Source organism: Rhinopithecus bieti, unplaced genomic scaffold, assembly GCF_001698545.2.
Source record: "Rhinopithecus bieti isolate Rb0 unplaced genomic scaffold, ASM169854v2 scaffold_13689, whole genome shotgun sequence".
Taxonomy (NCBI): Eukaryota; Metazoa; Chordata; class Mammalia; order Primates; family Cercopithecidae; genus Rhinopithecus; species Rhinopithecus bieti.
This window is the reverse complement of record NW_016808044.1, coordinates 68,201-76,131: the sequence shown is the minus strand read 5'-3', so window position 1 is coordinate 76,131 and position 7,931 is coordinate 68,201. Positions and strand designations below refer to the sequence as shown.

Below are 7,931 nucleotides of genomic sequence, written 5' to 3'. Positions count from 1 at the left end.
CCTGTTGGAGATTGCTTGAGGTCCACTCCAGACCCTGTTTGCCTGGGTATCAGCAGCAGAGGTTGCAGAAGATAGAATATCGCTGAACAGCAAGTGTACCTGTCTGATTCTTACTTTGGGAGCTTCCTCTCAGGGGTGTACTCCACCCTGTGAGGTGTGGGGTGTCAGACTGCCCCTAGTGGGGGATGTCTCCCAGTTAGGCTACTCAGGGGTCAGGGACCCACTTGAGCAGGCAGTCTGTCCGTTCTCAGATCTCAACCTCCGTGTTGGGAGATCCACTGCTCTCTTCAAAGCTGTCAGACAGAGCCGTTCGCGTCTGCACAGGTCTCTGCTGCTTCCCCTGTTGTTGTTTAGCTGTGCCCTGTCCCCAGAGGTGGAGTCTACAGACACAGGCAGGTTTCCTTGAACTGCTGTGAGCTCCACCCAGTTCGAGCTTCCCAGCAGCTTTGTTTACCTACTTAAGCCTCAGCAATGGCAGGCGCCCCTCCCGCAGCCTCACTGCTGCCTTGTGGTTAGATCGCAGACTGCTGTGCTAGCAATGAGGGAGGCTCCATGGCCGTGGGACCCTCCCAGCCAGGTGTGGGTATAATCTCCTGGTGTGCCCGTTTGGTTAAAGCACAGTATTGGGGTGGGAATTACCCGATTTTCCAGGTGTTGTGTGTCTCAGTTCCCCTGGCTAGGAAAAGGGATTCCCTTCCCTCTTGTGCTTCCCAGGTGAGGCAATGCCTCGCCCTGCTTCAGCTCTCGCTGGTCGGGCTGCAGCAGCTGACCAGCACTGATTGTCCGGCACTCCCCAGTGAGGTGACCCCAGTACCTCAGTTGAAAATGCAGAAATCACCGGTCTTCTGTGTCGCTCGTGCTGGGAGTTGGAAACTGGAGCTGTTCCTATTCAGCCATCTTGCTCCGCCCTGCTATTTTAATTCACAAGGACACATATTAACTTAAAGGGAAAGGATTATAAAACATATTTCATGCATATAGTAGCCAGAGAAAGTCAAAATAGCTATATTGATATCAAACAAAATATGCTGTAAACCAAAACTGTTACAAGAGACTAAAAAGGACACTAGTTACAGATCAAAGGGTCGGTTCACCAAGAAGGTATAACAATTATAAGTACTTATACATCAAATATCAGAGCTTCTAAATATAGGAAGCAATCTTCAGAAATAATTGAAGGAAGCAATTATTTTTGTGCTAATCCAAGCACAATAGTAGTTGGATACTTCCATACTCCACTTTCAACAATAGACAGAATAACTAGATAGAAGATGAATAAGTAAATGATGAACTTGTACAACAGTATACACCAATTAGACCTTACAGATATTTACAGAACATTGCACTCAACAACATTAGAATGCATGTTCTTGTCAAGAGCAATTGATCATTCTACAGCATAGAGTATCTGTTAGACCATGAAATAGTCTTAACAATTTTAAAAATATTCAAATTATGCAAAATGTATTTTATAGTTTCAATGTAAAGAAACTATAAAATACAAAGAAAATGGAAATCAATGAGAGATGGAAAACTTGTATATCCAGAAATACATAGAAATCAAACAAGACAATCTTATATGATTGGCGAGTCAAAGAAGTCACAAGGAAAAGTAGAAAGTACTCTCTCAAATTAAAATGAAAACACAATATACCAAAAGTTACGGGGTCTAGTAAAAACATTACTAGAAGGGACGTTAATACCTTCAAACACACACATTACAAAGGAAGAAAGATCTAAAATCCATAATCTAATGTTACATTTCAAGGAACTAATAAAATAAAAATTAAACTAAACCCAAGCAAGCAGAAGAAAGAAATAATAAAGGTTAAAGCAGGGACAAGTATAATAAAATGAGAAAACCAATAGAAAAAATCAAGAAACAAAGATTTTGTTTTTTTGAAAAGATTAGCAAAATTGGCAAACCCTTAGCTAGATTAAGAAAAAAGAGAAAATACCCAAATAATTAAAATATGAAATGAAATAGAAGGATTACAACTGATGCCACAGATATAAAAACATCTTATAAGATAATTCTAGGAACAACTGTATGCCAAAAAAGTGGATAAACTAGAGGAAATGTATAAATTACTACACATTCACAAACTACCAAGATTTCCTGGTGAAGAAATAGAAAATCTAAAAGACACAGAACTAGTAAAAAGATAGACATAATATTCCAAAATCTGAATACAGAAATCCCAGGATAAGATTTCTACAGTGGAGATTTCTATAAAACATGTAAAGAAGACTTAACGCCAATTCTTCTCAAACTCTTTCAAAGAATTAAGAAAAGGAAATACTTCTCAACTCATTCTATGAGGCCAGTGTTACCTTAATACCAATGCCAGACAAAGGTTTAACAAGAAAAGAAAACTAGAGACCACTATCCCCATTACCCACTGACGCAAAACTCCCCAACAAAATATTACAAAAATGAATTCAGTAGCACATTAAAAGGATTAAGTATCATGACCAAATGAGAGTCAATCCTGAAATGCAAGGATGACTCAACATATGCAAATAAAACAATTTGGTACACTATTTTAACATAATGAAAGACAAAAACCATGTGATCATCTCAATTGTTATAGAAAATACATTTCATAAGATTTCACACACTTTTGTAATAAAAATATTAAATGAACTAGGAATAAAAGTGTGGTGTATAAGATGTGAACAATTATGTACTCTTGATGGGATTATAAAATGGTGCTACTGCTATGGAATATGTATGGTGATTTCTCCAAAAATTAACGATATAACTATTATATGATCCATCAATCCCACTCTTGGGTATACATCCAAAAGAATTAAAATCAGGATTTTAAAGAGCTATCTGTACTCCTATGTTTTCAGCATTATTCAAAATAGCCAAATTATGAAATAACCGAAGTGTCCATTGACATGTGAATGAATAAAATCACAAGCACACACATACACACACAATGTGATATTATTCAGCCTTAAAAAGGAATGAAATCTTGTCACACACAACAACATGAACAAACCATAAGGACATTATGTTAAGTGAAATAAGCCAGTTGCAAAAATAAAAATGCTATATAATTCTACTTATATAAATAGCCTAAAGTTGTCACTTTTGTAGAAATAGAAAGTAAACTGGTTGTTATCAGAGATTGGGGGCAGGGGTAAGATGAAGATTGTATAACAGGTTTAGAGTTTCAACTTTGCAAGACAAAAAAAAATTTGAGATTTCTTTCAAAGCATTGTGAATATACTTAACACAATTGAAGTGTGGACTTAAAATGGTAAAGATTGTAAATTTTTTATGTTTCTTATCATAATAAAAAGCTCTTTAAAATGATTTGTGCTTCAAAATCTAAAAATGTGTACTTATGCTCCTTCAAGTAGATATTAAGTTTCAAAATCTGGTATTACTTAAGAGATAGAAATAAAATGTACAAAAAAACAAAGTTGTTCCTGCAGCAAATGTTGGATCACATGCCACTCCATAGTACATTGCTCCCACGTAAGTAGGAAGGTCCCTATAACTGAATTAAAATTTTTTTCTTGTTAAAATAAACATATTTTAATTTATTAATAACTTAATCACCTTTCATAAATTGGGTACGCCAATTAAGCTGTACTTTCCTTAAAACATGAATATTGCAGGTCGTGTCTTATACTTTCAAGCATTTTCTATTTGGATAATCTCCCATAGTTTCTATAAAGTTAAGTTCTGAGGGCTATTGAACAGTTTATGATACATAGCACAAAACCTAGCAGTGTCTAATCTTTCCCCAAAATTAATTATTGCTGTCATCATAACTGGCTGGATAAAATTCTAAAAGCTAAAAGTCAGGGTCATTTACTGCCATAATTTTCACATAGTAAACCGACACTAAACGTTGTAAGGAATGTTAAAGGTGAGAGAGAGAGAGATAGAACATGCAGTACATTCATTACAAAAAAGAGAGAGATGATATAGTATGATATCCTCACACATTTTAGTCGTTTGTTAATGTTGCTTCTGAATTCCTAAACCTTATTTCTGCTTCCACATTAGACACCATAGATTTGCAAATTTATTACGTATTGCTTAAGATCTTTAGGACTGGGTTTTTGGCCCTAAATAATCAAATTAGTAAAACAAACAAACAAAAAAATCCATGTAAAGACTCTTCAAAGATACACAGCAATTAGTTTAATAGCTATATGTTAGATTATCATAGAAATGCCAGAAAAACTACAGGGATCTTAAAGTAATCCATTTCAGTTATTTACTATTTTAATGTTTTGTGTTATAGCCAGCATCATATGCAATTTTGTATTCCATTATTTTGCATATTTTGCTTGCCATTGGTTTACATTTTAAATAATGATAAAATGATGGTTTTAACTATTTATCACTGAGAAGAGCTTTACAATTATTAAGGCGCCACGTTTATCCAAAAGCTTTACATTTTTCAGCTCATTACATTTTCATAAATAAATGGTCCACTTTAAGAACAATGTCCTACTATGATTTAATTGGTGCCTTATATGGTTATCAGATTTTTGTATTCTGCATTTTGACAACACAGTATTAATAAATCTTTTTAAGATGTCTAAGCATTATACATATAATAAATTTTGTGTATAGTTTTGATAGTGAACATATTAAATATTTGAAAACCCCCCTCTCAGTGTGAATAAATTGCTTACATTAATAAATATGCCATGTTATTGGACTTTTGAAACACAAATTTTGTTTCCATGACAAAACCTTTGCAGTACATCACCAGCATCCCCATTAGTTGAAATCTTATTTTCATGTGACCAGAGCTCCAAAGAAGATAGAATAACAGTCATTTTAAGCTGAGAAAACACCTGAAAACAGAAGATATATGATATACGATTTGGGGTGACCATAAATATGACATTACATCTCCATACGTAATGCTACTATGTTCAATTTACTATTTTTTGGAGAAGAATCCATTGGTGGATGAAACTAGTTAGCACAACTGTAGTTTTTATAAAAGTGAAAATGCTATTTACATAAATAGTTACTGCATTAAAATAAATGTTTCTTGTTAAATACTAAAGATAAATACTTACAGTGTTGACAAGACCAAATATATAGACAACTTTCTAAGCTGCGGCTGTCATGTCAGAGCCCACATAAGCATACTAAAAGACAAATTTTCTTTCTTAATCCCTAGTGAAAATGACTGAACTATCATATTGTAAATGTATTTAAATATAAAATGTTAGAATAATGCAGTGCTAAAGTGAAGAGACAAAAACAAAATTAAGTGCTAAGTTTGAGGCATAACCCTAGAGGCTTTATACATTAATTGATGATATTAAAATGACATGGTTGTGATTATCTTCCTTACATATATGTATGTATAAAAGGTCAAAAAGTGAAGTTTCCAATGTTGTGGGATATTTTTAAGGAATCAGAGAGACTGATGGGGTTCAGGAGGATATTTATTAATTATTTAGGTGCACCAGCCCAGTCAGATTAACATCCAAAGGACGGACTGAGCCCTGAACAACGAGTTACGTTACCTTTTAAGCATTTCGTGGGGGCGGGGGGAGATCTGTGCAGGGGGAATCATATTACAGAAGTGAGAAATAAAGACAGTTATTTAATTAATTGTGACATGCATTACATCATTTCTTACTTTTAAAAGAAAAACATGTTTTGCGACTTGAGTTTATCTGTCTAGTGACCTTGCAACTGCACAGCTAGGGAATCAGGGTCTCCACAATGCCTGGGAAAGGAGGAGAGAAAGGCTCACTGGCCCCAGTAAAACAGGCAGTTAATTTTTAAAGGACTACAGCTCTTTCTCTTTCTCAGAGGGAACTGGGTTTTCTTACATACAACTGAGTTTCTGCTTACACACTCCTTAATTTCTTTTAATTCCTGTTCCGCAAGAGCACATATTCATTAAAGACCAGAACCAGGCCTCAGACTTTTTACTCAGCTACTAAGCCTATTTTGTCTACTGTTGTATAATTCCATCATTCGTCTTCATTCCAATAAAACAACATGACTATTTATCCTGAATAAACAATGTGCCTTCTAAACACACTGCCCTGAGTACTGTAATGGTGATTAATTTCAATAATATATCCTCATTCAAGAGAAAAATTATAGCATTTTCTCTGAAACATTGTAGCAAATAGTGTACACACACATTTCTGTTTGCTGAAAACACAAAAATTCATAGCTTGGGATCTTCAACAGTCTCCAGCAAGTCTGCAGAAAACTCCTGACAGAAAAAAAATAATGCAATAGAATTTTCCTCTCTGATATAGACAAAAGAGATGTTATTTTCCTAACTTGGAGTCCAGGCCTTTTAGAAATAGTTTTACATTTTCCTAGTTCTCTGTATGTAACCTTCCTCAATTAACCATATTACACATTTACACAATGTAGGATATGTGGCATGAGTGAAGGTGCTCATTTACAAGGCTGAACATATGAAAAGCAAGACAGCAGAAAACAAAAGCATGATAATGGAAGCGAGTCCAAATAACCACAAAATAACAACAGATCAAATACTAATGGATAAAGAGGGTAAAAAAAAATCCTGTATAAACAAATTTAAAACCCTGAAAACATAAGGACACAGAAATACTAAGAGCTAAAGGATGACAATATACCAGAAAAATACTAGAAAATAAGCATATGTTATGTTATATGATAGTTATATTAGTTAACATAATAGTTATATTCATCGTTATATGTTAATAGTTGTGTTTAATATATAACTATTATAGAGCTTAAAGGCAAAAAATGGACATGCTTATCACAACATATTGATAAAAATATTCAACTCATCAGAAAAATAAAGCTATTCTAAACTTCCTTATACCTAGTAATATGGCTACAAAATACTTGAAAGAAACTAATAAAATAATAAATAGAAATTGACTATTAGAGTGAGCTATTGCTATGTAGTTATCTCAGTAACTAATAGATCAAGCAGATGAATTAATCTGTAACAATACACAAGATGTTAAAACCCCAGCAAGTGGTGGATATCATACACGTATATGGAAGTTTCAGAGATTATATACATTTTTGAAGCATATATGAAAGTCTTATATAAAATGATCCGTATTAGACCATAAAACAGCTTCTTTAAATATAATACATAGTAGCACTTATATTATCCAACAAAGTGGTAGAAGATAAATGTGGCTATTCTTTCTGAGGCATATAACTCCACGGTAATTATAAAAGGTAACGTTCTTGTTCTATGTAAATACACACTAAAATATTTGAGAATAATGCTTCATGATGCAATATACAACTTGCTTTTACATGGAGAGAACAAAGTGATAATAAGATACAAATTAACAATACATATAGATAAAGAGAATAGAGGGATTCTTTGTATCATTCTCAATGTTGCAGCTTTTCTAAAAGTTGATGTTATTCCCAAGTAAAGTATTTAACAAGTAAAGGTAATTTCAGATGAACAAAAGCTAAAGAAAATTCAATAGTCAAAAAATACACATCAGAAACACAGACCTTTTAGAGGAATTAAAAGCTTTGGAAATGGTAAATATGTGGAGAAACATAAAATACATTCTTTCTTTAATTTCTTTAAACAACAACTAAATACTCAATTAAAAATTAATTTCTTGTGCAATTTATGACACATAAGAATTAAAATATATTACACAGGCCAGGCACGGTGGCTCATGCCTGTAATCCCAGCACTTTTGGAGATCAAGGTGAGTGGATCACCTGAAGTCGGGAGTTCGAGACCAGCCCGACCAACTTGGAGAAACACCACTCTACTAAAAATACAAAATTAATCTGAAGTGGTGGTGCATGCCTGTAATCCTAGCTACTCAGGAGGCTGAGGCATGAGAATTGCTTGAACCCCGGAGTCGGAGGTTGCGGTGTGCCAGATTGCACTATTGTACTCCAGCCTGGGCAACAAAAGCCAAACTCTGTCTCA

At 34.3% G+C, this 7,931-nt stretch overlaps 1 protein-coding gene across 3 annotated transcripts in view; it reads right to left on the bottom strand.

The window, feature by feature from the left end:
* Positions 1–858, bottom strand: part of LOC108537667 (putative disintegrin and metalloproteinase domain-containing protein 5) — a 25,441-nt gene extending 24,583 nt beyond the window's left edge. For 2 of the 3 annotated variants that reach the window (XR_001887889.1, XR_001887891.1), the window contains exon 1: positions 815–858. The gene's annotated coding sequence lies outside the window, so the exon portion shown is untranslated. The remainder of the gene's footprint in view (positions 1–814) is intronic. The other variant, XM_017885310.1, reaches the window with a different exon arrangement.
* Positions 859–7,931: the final 7,073 nt, after the last annotated feature.